The following is a 15164-nucleotide window of genomic DNA, read 5'->3' as shown; positions in this document are numbered from 1 at the left end:
TTTCGTTTTTTTCCTTGTTTTATTGTGGTCATTTTGTTTCTGTTTTTCGTGGTATTTTTTTTCTGTTTTTCATGGTAATTTTTTTGTTTGTTTTTCTGGGTAATTTTTTCTGTTTTTTTTTGTGGTCATTTTTAAAATGTTTTTCGTGGTATTTTTTTTGTGGCAATTTTTTTCTGTTCTTCATGATAATTTTTTTCTGGTTTTCGGGGTAATTTTTTCTGTTTTTTTGTGGTCATTTTTAAAATGTTTTTCATGGTAATTTTTTTGTTTGTTTTTTGGGGTAATTTTTTGTTTGTTTTTTGTGGTAATTTTTTTGTTTGTTTTTCGGGGTAAATTTGTTTCTGTTTTTTGTGGTATTTTTTTTTGTGGCAATTTTATTTCTGTTTTTCATGGTATTTTTTTCTGGTTTTCGGGGTAATTTTTTCTGGGGGTTTTTCATGGCAATTTTATTTCTGTTTTTCACGGTAATTTTTTTTTTTGTTTTTCATGGTATTTTTTTCTGAGTTAAGAGAGCAATAGAACAACAGGTGCTTTCATTCCTTTCTTGAGAGTTCGATATAATGGAAGCAAACATGACCCGCTTGTTTAGTTTAATCCAGTTTTACTTTGTTTTGGGTTTGAGACACTGGGAGACACTCTTGTCTTTAAGTCATATAGATGGTGTTATCATTAGTTTGTCGACTTTACGCAGGCACCTTGAGACTTTGCGGTTGTTCAGACAAAAAGCACATTCAGATCTGCTGGACATTGCAGTGTTTCCCCAGAATCAGTTGGACACATAACCCAAAACAAAGTAAAACTGGATTAAAGTAAACAAGCGGGTCATGTTTGCTTCCATTATATCGACGAAAAGGAGACTGTGACTGGTTAAAAATAAATCTTGATAACAAAAACTAAGACGAAATTTTTAATTTTTGTTGATAAGATGTGATGAAAATGTTTGTGGTCAACTATGGGACTTTGAAAATCGACAACGGCCGTGCTTGTGATGATCTTCAAATCCTGCCGGAGCGACAGGCTGGTAAACTCCAGTGAATAGTCGGCGGCAGCAAAAAGACTGACACCGGAGCAGCATCAGCCGTTGGTGCGAGTTGTGAGCTGTGACTCAGAGGTAAATAACCAGCTGTGTGTGTCTGACTGTGGATGTTGGAGCTGCTGAATGGATCTGTGGGGTTTGTTAGTTGCAGCGGTGGCTGTTAGCAGTTAGCTCCGCTCGTTTACTGCTGAATGGCAGCGAAGCTAACTGCTAACAGCCACCTGCCGCCAGACGCAGTTATCTCTTATTGCAGATGACTGAGCTTTTCAAATGAGTTCGATGTCATTATTTTGCGATGTGCAACTGTCAGAAAAACATGCATCAATGACTCCAATGGATCGTAGAGTTTGGAAGTGGTTCTCGATTCCTGTCCGTAGTGTTCCATAACATAACATTTTATCGACTTTTTGTTTCAAAGGAGAAAACTAGAGACATGTATACAACATAAATAAATAACATACTATAAAAACAGGAATAACCCACCTATCTTATTGTCAACCATTTGATTTAAGCATGTTTTTTATGCAAAGACGTCCAAACTCGACTCTCAGCAGAGTGATCGTGTGCAGTTTCTACAGTATTTAAGCTAAATCCTGCAGAAACAGCCGCCGCTGCAGGTCGACCTCCTCTGAAATGAGAGAAATCTGCTCAGATATGTTTTCTGTGTAGGTGGCAGCAGCGCTCTGATTCTCTTTGCTGCTGTCAAAGCCAATTATTTCATATGTAGCACACACACACACACACACACACACACACATATGGATGGATTCACAGATGGGATTTCGCAGATGCTGAGGCAAATCAGATTGTGACAGACGGGATGAAACGTCCTTTGAGTGACGTTTTGAAGAAGAATCATCATTTTTATTCAGTGACATCTGCAGCCCAGTGTGATATAAAAGGAACATTTCAGAGCGGCTACTGTCTGTGAACACAGTTCGCCGTGCAATCCACAAATGCAAGTTAAAGTGAAGCGGGAGTGAAGAACTTAAAAAAAGAGAGTGGAAGAAATAAAAAGCAGATGCAGAGTGACACTGCGTCAGATTTATGACTTTAATGACAGCTGTTTGGAGGAGCGTGTCATTAACACGTTAAATTACACAGCTCACCTCTGTAATCCAGAGGGTGGGTCCCTCTCTGTCGGGACTCTCCCAGAGGATGCTGGGACTTGACGGAAATAAACTGCTAGCAGCCCGACCCCACCTCAGAAACTCTCATCTGTCTGTCACTGCTTTGAGATGATTCTCAGGGAAGTGAATTTGTCTGGAGACGACGACGTCTTGGATTTCAGTCTCAGATTTATGAGCATGTTTTCGAAAAGGGGCTCAAAGATAAATATGTTTTCTCAATTTACTGGCCAGATTTCCATCCACATTCCTGCCCACCAGAGGATGAATCCTAATGAGTTTTGTGACCATTAAACCTTCCACCATCAGGCCGAAATCTTTATCTGTTGGCTTAGCACATTCATGCTCCCCAGAGGATGAAATCTTTACATTTTTGAAACACTTTAAGGCCGTTCCTTTACCGTCACCATCCAGAATGACTTATTCTGGACTTATTCTTACTATTGGATTTTGTACAGACGTTCGTGTTCCCCAGAGGATAAATCCTACTGACTTTAGTGATCCCCTGACTCTTCCTCTGGCACCACTATGAGGTTAACATATATGGTTTTCAATGAAATATCTAAACTATTGGATGTATTGCCATGAAATTTTGTACAGACATTCATGTTCCCCAGAGGATACATCCTAATGACTTTAGTGATCCCCTGACTCTTCCTCTGTTGCCACCACAAAGTTGACATCTGTGGTTTTGACTGAAATATCTCAGCAACTATTGGATGTATTGCCATGAAATTTGTTTACAGACGTTCATGTTCCCCTTAGGATACATCCGACTGACTTTAGTGATAGCCTGACTCTTCCTCTGGTACCACTAGGAGGTTAACATCTGTGGTTTTCACTGAAATATCTAAACTATTGGATGTATTGACATGAAATTTGTTTACAGACATTCGTGTTCCCCAGAGGATAAATCCTACTTATTTTGCTGATCCCGTAATTCTTCCTCTGGTACCACCATGGGGTTAACATTTGTGGTTTTCACTGAAATATCTAAACAACTACTGGATGCATTGCCATAAAATTTGTTTACAGACGCTCATGTTCCCCAGAGGATACATTTGACTGACCTTGGTGATCCCTTGACTCTTCCTTTGTTGCCACCACAAGGTTGACATCTGTGGTTTTGACTGAAATATCTCAACAACTATTGGATGCATTGCCATGAAATTTGTTTTCAGACATTCATGTTCCCCAGAGGATACATCCGACTGACTTTGGTGATCCCTTGACTCTTCCTTTGTTGCCATCACAAGGTTGACATCTGTTGTTTTGACTGAAATACATCAAGAACTATTGGATGGATTGCCATAAAATTTGTTTACAGACGTTCATGTTCCCCAGAGGATACATTTGACTGACCTTGGTGATCCCTTGACTCTTCCTTTGTTGCCATCACAAGGTTGACATCTGTTGTTTTGACTGAAATACATCAACAACTACTGGATGGATTGCCATGAAATTTGTTTACAGACGTTCATGTTCCCCAGAGGATACATCTGACTGACCTTGGTGATCCCCTGACTCTTCCTCTGGCACCACTTTGAGGTTAACATACATGGTTTTCGCTGAAATATCTAAACAACTATTGGATGCATTGCCATGAAATTTTGCACAGACGTTCATGTTCCCCAGAGGATAAATCCTACTGATTTTGGTGATCCCCTAATTCTTTTTCTGGTGTATGAACTCTTTCAAAGGTGGAGCAGCCAGATCATTAATCACTTTGTACAATAGATTTTGTCCAGTGCCTTGAGGGTTTGTTTGTTCGGTGTTTGCCTGAGTCCTGAAAGATGATTTTTTTTATCCTGTGCACACAACATAATTGATTCAATTCAATATAACTTTACTTATCCCAAAGGAAATTCTTGTGCCAGTGAATGCTTCAATTACAGTAACACCAGGTACAGTAACAACAATTTAACTTTCACAACCAAATTGAGTCATAATTAGGGTGTCGCATTTTGAAGGCTGGTGTTTTCGAGGTTACCAAACTTTCTTAAATGATGATTTGTGCTTAGAGTTTTAAAAAATGTGATTTTAAATGTCTTTTTTAGTGAAAACAGTGAAATTGTGCTCAGCGTTCAGCAGCCTGGAGTCTTGTGTCTCAAACATGAGCTGTAAGTTTTCAGAATTGTGGTGTTAAAGGTGCTGAAATACCTTTAACGGGACATGGGCATAAATATTAGGGCGGACTGTATTTAAAAACTTTATTTATAAATCACCAAAAGCAAAGGAAGTAAATAAAAGTGGTAGTTTCCTCACTTGGCCCGTGTAAGCTGTACTTAAGGGGTAAATTATCTCCCACCACACATCAAATGTGGCTGAAAATTGGCAGTTCACTGTTCACAATCCTAGAGATGGTTGTGCTGAAAATCCCAGTAGATCAGCAGTTTCTGGCACCAACAACCATGCCACGTTCAGGGTCACTTAAACCACCTTTCTTTCTTCTTCTTCTTCCGGTGGATTTAGAGAAGAAAAACCTGTCTTGAGTTAAATAATAGCAGCAGATATTTTTATTATAGTTTATGAAAACATTTAGATTTAGAATCAGGTTTCTCATGTGCAGTTGTCATATATTGTCTCCCTGTCTTTCCTCTACAGCCACATTTCTAATTCCCCAAACCAACCTTTTGCAGTTCTCCCTCCATCCTCCAGATGTCCTCTTTCTTGTTCTGTGCGTTTGTTTCAAGTAAGTGCATGTAAGGGAGATGCCCTGTATGGACACAAGTATTCGGATGCCTGACCATTACACCAACAGGGACTGTAATGATATTGTAGTCAAATACATAAACTTCAATATGGAGTTGCTTGAAGGGCTTTCCACAAGATTTTGGGGTGTTTCTGAGGTAATCTGTGCCCCTTCATTCTGTAGAGCATTTACGAGGTCAGGCACTGATATTGGACGAGAAGGCCTGGCTCGCAATCTCGTTCCGGTTCATCCCAAAGGTGCTCGATGGGGTTGAGGTCATGGCTCTGTGCGGGCCAGCTAACTCTTCCACACCGAGCTCATCAAACCATGTCTTTGTAGTCCTTGCTCTGTGCACTGGGGCACAGTCATGGTGGAATAGAAAAGGGGCGTCCCCAAACTGTTGCCACAAAGTTGGAAGCACAGCATCGTCCAAAATGTCTTAAGTATTAAGATTGCTTACTGGAGATAAGGGGGAGCTGATATTTGAATGTAAGAATGACAGCAATGGTTATTATGTTGAAAGGTCATTCATTTGTCTTTATTTGTCTCCTGTTTGACCAGTTCCTGAGTCTGAAGCTATCCTGGGCTTGTGTGGCAACCCCGCTGATCCCGAGCAGACCACCTCCGCGAGTGATCAGAACTCGACTTAGTCTTAACATGATGCACTGACAGAAATTAACCTGTTTATTAATGTTTGGGTTTCAGCCTTAATGTGCTGTTTGTCACCCCCTAGCTGTGAGGAGGAGCACACCGATGACCATGACGATCCAGAATGCCAGCCCTTAACTTCTTAGTAAGAACTGAACATATCAGAGCATGTTTTTGACCACAGTGAGAATGTTTTTGAAAAGCTTAAAGCTGACAAAAATGGACTGAAGCAAAATGATTTCCTAATTTGCTCTCATTCTTCTTCTCTGCATGGCTGGAACAGCTGTGAACTCATGAAGCAGGCTCCCTTCAATGCCTGCAATGATAAAATTGACCCAACGCCCTACATCACTGCCTGCACAAACATTTTGTGCCACTACCTGGAGGTGGACGGTCACAAATGCCAGTTTTTCGAGGCTTACGCCGAGTCCTGCAAGCTGAAACACAGAATCACAGTGGACTGGAGTTCAACGGACGGCTGCTGTAAGATCATCACTCAGTTTGTCTTTATTGAGATCACATTGAAATGATTTACCCCTGTTGTTCCAGGCTCAAACTATTTTTAATCTTACAGACGAGAGGAAGTAGAATTAATTTTTGACTGAAACAGAGTAACTTCGGGTTGAATACACCGTCCGCGACCTTAATGCTGGAGTTCATGAAGTCAAAATCTATGTTCAGTATAAGTAAAGTATATTTATCCTATGGTAGGCACTTCGATTTCTCCTCGATATTTGGGATTATTAAGCCAAAATTGTTGTCAGCCAAAGTAAGTGGGTGACTGTTTTGAATGGAAGCATATACCCTGGAGATGCTTCCCATGCAGGTTACGATCTAATAGGTAGTGTATGAAGGTTCAGATTCTGAGGGAGTCAGGAGTGATATAGGCTCCATGAGTGACCAAGTTGGGCCTACTTGGTCAGAAAATGTAGTGATCCAGTATAGGAATGTGGATATGTGTGCTGCCCAGTAATAATGTAGGTCATTGGGTAAACTGAGACACCTTCAGACTTTGACCTTTCTAAATATACCTTTTGCATATGTGTTATTTTCATGTCATTCATCCTTCATTTGAGAGTGAAGCTCATTTGTCTGTGTGTCTGTCTGTAGCTGCCGAGCCTCGGCCCTGTCTTGACCACTACTGCAGTGAAGACGAGTTCTGCGGCGAGAAGCCAGGTGGAACCCGCTGCTTCTGTCGGGCTTTGTTTGCCTCCAATTACCCAGACACTTTAGGTACAGTGCAACATCTGTGGCATGAGAAACCTCCTGAGAGCTTGTGGTGTTTCTTGTACCGAATCACAGACGACAGCTACTGAGTATTGACTTGTTTAATTGCTAGCTCAAATGAATCAAAGTGAAATGGTGATATTTTAACTTCTTTGTCCTGTCGGGTGTTCAGGTGATCCGACTGTCTGCAAGCAGAACTCTGCTACTCTTACTCTGGCAAACTGTCTGCTGGAAGACAAAGGCGTCAACTACAAAGTCTTGCACCTCAACGACAAGGAGTGCATAGGTGACTTTGATTCCAACAGCCACATGGTGACCTTCTACTTTGACACCAGCAAGAGAACCTGTGGAGCGGAGGTCAAGGTGGGTGCTTTCCTAGGGCTGCGAAATTCTGGAATATGTAAGGTGGAAACTTTCCATGATAGATAATGGGAATAAAATATAAATAACGTCATGTCATAGGCAAACAGAAACAAACCTTTTACCTTTTAGATATCGCTGCTATCAGCAGGGATTGTGCCCCCAAAACTGGTTATTATAAGCCCCATTCACTTTAATTAAATTAGTTGACTCAGTTTACATTGTATTGAACTTGTGACCCCTTCTCTCCAAAGTCTTCTCAGGCCTCCATCAGCCTCTCCATGGACTTCCTCCCTGTGTATTTCCCCTAAAATAAGTTCACTTCTAAAAGGTCCACATTTTATATTGACAATAAATTGAAATTAAGTTTTTTTTCCAATTTTTTTTTTTTTATTTAATTCACTTAAAGCCTCTGGAAACCCAAATCCACAATAGCCTTCTAACTATGTAATTTAGGGTCTTATGTACATAATATTAAACATGTAAAAACAATTAGAAATCAGTTTCCATCCAAATTCGAAATATCTGTCTTTTAAGTTTTTGTACATTCTTGAAATTGGGTTTGATTTGGCCGTGGTTATCTCTGAGATTTATTACGCAATAAATTCCAAAGCAATATAAATCATCCATCAGTTGTCTCATCCCGCCCCCCAGTGGCAGCGCAACAAAACCTTTCTGCTCCAGCTAAATCGGCCTCTTTGAGTCTGAGCCAACAAACAGCTTTCTAGTCTGATGTTTAGAAAATACAGATTGTAAACTGGCTGAACCGCTCGGCTGCGACCCTCCGGCGGGCTCCCAGCCGCACTCGAATCAGGTTGACCAGCTCCAGAGCCCGGACAATCCGAGCCTTTGCAGCTAGTGGAGCTGCAGGAAGAGGCGGCTTGTGAGCAGCTGGGCTTGGCCCCCGGGCCCGGTGCCGGTGTCGGCTCACGGGGAGGGGACATAATGTGCACCCTTCCTCACCCCTAACCCCAAGCAGTTAGCTTTGCTACGCATAAATATATCCCCAATCGTGGAGGTGGTGCTGCGGGAAACAACACAATTTTAGCTGGATGGGAACATTATTCGAGGCGGGCAAATACTTTGACACAACGCCAGAGAGACGGCCGGCTGGCACCGGTCTCTCCCGCTTTGAGGGTCAGTGTGTGTGTCAGAGTAAAGGCAAAGCGCTAGCCTCCCATTGTCATTCATCTCAGCTAACATTGCGTGTAAAAGTTATGCTAACTATTCTACGAAGTAACATTAATATGACTCACAAAACATTTTGAAACTTACCATTCAGTGACCATGATCCAGCGATCATTTTCAGCTGGCAGGGCTTCTGCTTCGTCCTCTGAATCATCAGAGGGCTCAAACATGTACGGCTGGATTAAATTTGTGGCAGCCATTGCTGAGCCAGGGAGCTGTTAGCGTTATCTGCCACGCCCACTCTGTCCTGGCAAGTGGTCTAAACAGCAAAATGAGCTGTTTTTAAACCAGGTTTTCTAATAGTTAATAATGGTTATTTTCACTNATCATCAGAGGGCTCAAACATGTACGGCTGGATTAAATTTGTGGCAGCCATTGCTGAGCCAGGGAGCTGTCAATCAAAACGAGGGAGCTGTTAGCGTTATCTGCCACGCCCACTCTGTCCTGGCAAGTGGTCTAAACAGCAAAATGAGCTGTTTGTAAACCAGGTTTTCTAATAGTTAATAATGGTTATTTTCACTCAGACTTTTGTGGATGATTAATGAGACACTCGACTTTGATATGATATATGCATTTTTACTATTTCAAGCTGTGTTTCCAAAGGCTTAAAAAAATTCTAGTAATTTACTGGAAATGTGCTGGCCCATTGCAACTCTGGGCATACTTTTGAACAAAAGTTTTTTTAAGTGTAATTCCTTCAAAATGAGTTTTCTATTAAAAGGTCTAATTTTTCTATTGAATTGTGATTTTATTATTCTTCACAAAATTCCTATGATTGACTTCCCTTGAAAAAATAATCAGACATTACTTGAGATGTGCTGACCCTTGCAGCCCTGTGCGGCCCTTCATGTTAAACTTTTTGTTTTGAAATTTTTATTTTATTTTATTTTTTTTGTACTGGAAATTTGCTGACCCTTGCAGCCCTCTGCATACTTTAGAACAAAACATGCCACAAGACCAAGTTTCTTTTCTTTTTTTTCATGTGTATTTCCCGCAAAATGAATTTTTTATTAAAAGTTACAATTTTTATATTGAAAATTTTAAATTTAATAGTTTTCAACATCCTTGTGATTAACTTTGTATGGGATTTTTTTGTTTGTTTTTTGTTGTTTTTTTTCACCGTAAATTTTCCCTGTGCAACCCTGGGAATAGTTTTAAAACTTCCAAAACATGCCATAAGACATTATATTTGTATGTGTATTTTTCCTCCCAAATAATTTTAATATTAAAAGGTACACTCTTTATTTTGAGATTGTGTTATATGTAGTTATTTTTTACAAAAAAATCCTTGCAAGATTTCTGGAAAACAAAGTCGAAGGAGACATGTCTTTAACTATGTGTAATAGAAATAATTAAATTAATAAAATGTAAACCAGTGAGTTGTGTAGAAATGATTCACCCCATACAGCTGTCATGAACCGGGAAGTTAACTACAGAGCCCAAAACTGTTTTTTGTAGCAGGCTGTAAACATGTTTATTTTTGCTGTCCAGTTTTAACATGGCCCCAAGAGCGAGTCAGTCCCCACAGACCCCCTATGGGGACTGACTCGCTTTTGGGGCCAGCCTCAAGTGGCCATTAGAGGAACTGCAGCTTTTGGTGCTGTATAAGTACTTTGACTTTCTTGTGTCTTCCTTTCATCTCTGTCAGGTTTGCAAATGTCACAGCTGAATGTGAAAATAATCTGAACACTGTGATAAAATAAATACATTTTTCCGGATCTGGAAACACATTTGTGTTCTTGTCACAATACAGGAAGAAGACGGCAAAGTTTCCTTCACCAATGTTATCATGGCAAACGATGGCTCCAATGAAGTCATCGTCCGCCACGACCAAGTACATATCGACTTCTCTTGCTTCTACAAAAAGCCAGAGATCAAGGACGTGACCTTCAAGCTCGCAGACAGGTGTGTGGAGGCCGGCTGAGCTTCACCTGGTTGTTAATGTGCAGCTTGTTATAGTTCAAGTTTCATACAGCTTAAGTGTGTGTGTGTGTGCTCTGCAGCTCTGTGATCAAGACCTTTGAATCTGGAGAGTGGACTTACACACTGGTGATGAATGTCTACACCGACGCTCTCCACCTGCACCTTATCGATACGGACACGAAGGTCCAGCTGAACCAGAAGATCTGGGTGGTGCTGAAGACGGAGGGGCTGGAAGACAGCAGGGTCGCCGTGGTGACCAAATCCTGCTGGGCAACAAGCGAGCACTCAGCTGATGATGACCCACGATACAACCTCATCACGAATGGGTGAGACTCTGTCAGTGGCTGTAAGGATCAACTGTTGATGCCACTGATGTCGTTATGTGTGTTTTCCTGTTTCGGAGCAGATGTCCTGATGACTCGACAGTTAAGGTGTACGAAAGCGGACAGGGATTGTCTTCCTCCTTCTCTTTCGACATGTTCCAGTTCACTGGGAAAGATGGCGAGATCTACCTAAACTGCCAAGTGGAGCTGTGCCCCTCAGAGGATAACAACTGTGTTCCGGTAAGAGGAGTGCAGGAAATACTTGTTAGCATCCCCATGTTTGGTCCCCCCTCTGTTGGGGTACCTAGCACACAGATCTGGTACTAAAAGGTGGAATGAGTGGATCTTCTATGTATATTAGTTTCAACCGGGTTACGTAAACTGCATATATTCTAATCCTCACTTCCTGTGGGCTACAACAACACTAAACCCATCCTCACTTCCTGTGGGCTACAACAACACTAAACCCCTGAGCTTGCCTGAGAAGGACTAAATGCAGAAAGCTGCTATTTTCAAATATCCCATGGAGAGAGACTCTCACTGCAGCCTGTTCTATTTTGTTCTGAGATCTGAGTACCATGTCTGAGGGGTGACCTTTGGTTCCAAAGGTACCGTATTGAAAGGGGGCTTTTGTTTACTTTCCTCACTTCTGTTTCTCTTCTCGTATGCTGAGCTGAACTGCCAGTCAGAGTGCTTCATTCATCAAAAAAAGCCAACAGGGGCTGACGCGGGGCAAAGATGCTCACTGACAGCCCACCGTTGGCTTGGTGTGTCAGGGCCCTAATATGAATCATATCAACGTTTCTAAAATTGACATCGTATATGAGCTGACTTTGTCATCCAGAGGCGATGGGCACAGTGGAGGACGTGTTACCAAGCTGCAGACCATTGTTCCAGAACGACAAACAGCAAAGGCGATTGTGATTTAGCAACCCTGCTACTCTTCCAGCAGCTTTTTGGGAACCAAACACGCAGATAACTGGGAGCTACTTCTGCAGCTGGAATAGTCCCACAAAAACCAGTAGTTTTTTTTTACCAAGACATTGCTGAGTTCGTCTGTGGTTTTTGTGCCTAAACCTAACCAAACATTAGCCACAGCATTGTTAGAAGTAACGCACAAATGAAACACATCCAGGGTTGTAGAAACGTTCATTACCAATACTTAATCTGGTGATTGGGTTAAAAAAACTCAGTTACAAAACATTTCTGTCCTAAAAAGCTGTTGTGGTGTCGTAAGAATATTTCAACGAATTTTAACTTTAAATCAACCTGTTTGAAAATACAGTGAAGAAACAATGAATTTGTTTCTGTGTCTTGAAATAATATGTGTATGTCAAACTAAAAGGATACTGTGATGAGCTGAATATTCACAAAGTGTTGACCTTCAAAAAGCCGACACTGTCTGAAGTCTAACACCTGACCATCCTCTCGATCTTACAGGAGTGTGACGACGAAAAAAGGAGGCGCAGATCTTTAAGGTCTAAATATGCAGCTAGAAACTCAGCCCTCATCACTATGGCCTGGAATAAGTAAAGACGGCTCTCCTTCTGATGGACTACATGGTATGTATGTGTTTAATTTGTTTAATTTGGCTTTTCTTGGAGCTAAAGATGTAAAGCTTGTCTTGTGGGTGGCGTTAGAATACAGGTCATGAGGTCATTAATATAAAGGGGTTCATACTCTCAGTAGCAGGAATATGATCAGGAAAGTTAACGACAATCTGACCAAACCATGACTCATCACAGTTTTGTCTTCTCAGGTGATTCCTGACTTAAGCTTCGTCCCAATAAAGAGCTTGAAGTCTCAGAAGTTATCGTTGCTGTGAAACAACGCCAGATAATCTTCATTTGATCCACCTGAGACGGCGTTTATTATCTCTGCAGAATCCGTGGGCTGCTGATTCGATCCACTGATCCATGCATATATAATCTGTGGTGAAATAATGGGAGTAAAGTGCAATTTAGTACGAAAATAATCAATGAAGGGTTTAGAGAGTTTTAAATAGTCCTTGCACTACTTCCTGGTGCTTTGGGTTCTTTTAAATTATAGTAGTAAAGTGTGCACTGGGGAAGAGAAATAATCAAAGGCAGTGTTAGAGGAATTTATTTCGTTCTTGCACTACTTCCTGGTACTTTTTAAAAATACGCTACCATTAAAAAGTTTGATAATCGATATTGTAACAGAGATGAACTAACATTAGTTACATTCGAGATAGTTTGGGCTCTAAAAAAAGAAGAAGTCCCAAGTCAAGATTAACGAGTACCAGGCATGGATGTATTAAGAGACCGAGATACAGCATTGGCGTTGGGCACCGATCATTCCTTTTAAAGTTGCTTAGTTGCACACGAAGCCAAAAAAGCTCCATTGCTCTTGTATGAAATTACTCACATGATTGACACTGATTCCGCCAACTTCCGCTGGCTGAGCAGTTGATTTAGCGCTGCGCTAATTTGAATGGGGGCGAAATAATTTAATCTTGCGGGTCTTTTAGATTTGTTGGGGGTTGCGACACTTTAACAACTGTATCCACTGATTTATAGACGCCACTTTTCAAATGTAAGTTTATGAGAAAAAGTACACACATAACGGACCCTGGAAATTGCACTATCACTGATTCACCACCATGAAAATTGTCTTCAAAGCCCAGAGCACTTCCTGGGGGGCCCAAGTCTTTAGCCTCAAGTTTCAAGTCGTAATATGTTCGCTAAATGTTTTGTCATTTTAACAAGAGATAAAAATATATCAAGTGTACAAAACAATCATGGATGCTTTTTAAAAAATGTGCTTATTTTTAGAACAAGTTTGGTAAATGTTACCCTGCTGTTTAGCTAGCGTTAGCTAAGCATTAGCTTGCCAACTATGTTAGTATTTGTCTTGTCCGACTTCAAATGTATCCAACACATTTTGCATCCTGCAATTCGTAGTCAATACTGGAATAGGGAAGTGCGGAAAATAAAAACAACCCGATCCACAAAACTAGCGCGACCTAATTCAACAGCAGAGGCGCCTGAACGACCAACTACACTACCACGAAAGCAGCGACGGGCCTGCCAACGGAGGTCCGACCTGGCTGGATCCAGAACCTCCGTTGGCAGGCCCGTCGCTGCTTTCGTGGTAGTGTAGTTGGGGTAGCTAGCAACAGGAGCAGCCTCCTTCCTTGGTCGTTTGGTCAAGCAGCTGGATAAGCCATCCAGCACGCTCACAAATAAAGTTAGCACCAGCATGTTTGTGTGGTCTGCAATTTCACTAGCTATTTACCGTCGCTCTGACGCCAAACAAAGACAGGAAATAAAATACTGCGGTTATCCTATCTACACGCAACGGCTGGCACCAGAGTCTTCCAAAAACTTCACCCTGGACTCTGGTTTCAAAGAAACGCGGATTTGGTTGCGTGTGGCCAAACAGCCAAATCACATAGAATAATACACGGTTTCGGAAGTACAAGCCTTAGAGTGCAGAAACGTGAGGAGCGTCCCAATGCAAATACCTTCATTCTCATTAAAAACCGTTACCAAAAACCACCTACAGCTGCTCAAACGCTTTCTGTGTGATCAAGGCCTTACATTGGACGTTCTTTTTTAGGTCAGAGGTCAGGTTTCGGGAGCCAAACAAAAGGACCTCAGATTTGGACTTGAGGAGGAGGAAGTTTTGTGACATCCAGGACTTGATATCTGAGACACAAGCCATCACATAGGCGAGATTTGGGTCAGTTTGAGGGCCTGTTTAAGGGGTTAAGACTTGCTTTTAAAGGCCCTGACACACCAAGCCGATAGTCGACTGTCTGTCAGTAAAATCATCTTTTCTACAAGGATTACAAACTGCAAAATTGGACACACTGTAGAAGAACATCCTGGTATTTTTGGCACACTGCATTTGACATTCTACGTATTGGGACACACTAAATCTTTTCCTGGCGTACTATACAGTACAGTAGTCTGGGTACTGGAACACTCCTAATGTCTCTCTGCAGTCCTTTGCTTTCCTTTAGCTCCCTCTTGTGGCAGGACTCATCTCCTGCGCTCTGTCTGACATTAAACAGCTCTGATGTTGTTTCTCATCTTTAAATAAAGCGTCACATTTACTGTACGAGGACACAGCAGGCCTACAAGTTGAGAAAATCATGTTCTCTTTATGATAAACTGCACAAAACTGTAGATTATATGTTAATATTTTTAAGAAAACAAGAGTAAAGTCTTGTTGAACATGACATGTGTCCCTTTTGTCAATAAAGCACAACAGACTGACACAGACAGGTCTGAGCCTGAGCAGAGTTCATGTTAATGATTATAAAACACAACCTGCTGCAGACACACACACATTTCTGTAGAACTGTTTCCTGTTTTCATCTTTAGACATTAAGAACAAAGTTAATTACCACAAAGAGCAGTACTCAGGGCGGGACAGACAGAAGACAACCTCATGTCAAAGTAAGTTACAGGTCAGATAAGGTAAGGTGGGCGGTCTGTAGTCCACGTGTCAAGCCAAAGAGATGCAGCAGTGTGGGACAGGAAATGAACTCATATTACAGCTAAAATAAAAGCATGTTTCCATGGACGTATTAAGAGACACAGAGAAAGAAAGAAGACACCAGAGAAGTGACCGAAAGGCTCACACTGTAGTGGGAAATAAATAAAAAACTT

Source organism: Epinephelus moara, chromosome 16 (assembly GCF_006386435.1).
Source record: "Epinephelus moara isolate mb chromosome 16, YSFRI_EMoa_1.0, whole genome shotgun sequence".
Classification (NCBI taxonomy): domain Eukaryota; kingdom Metazoa; phylum Chordata; class Actinopteri; order Perciformes; family Serranidae; genus Epinephelus; species Epinephelus moara.
The sequence above is the reverse complement of the archived record's forward strand: the minus strand, read 5'-3'. Positions refer to the sequence as shown.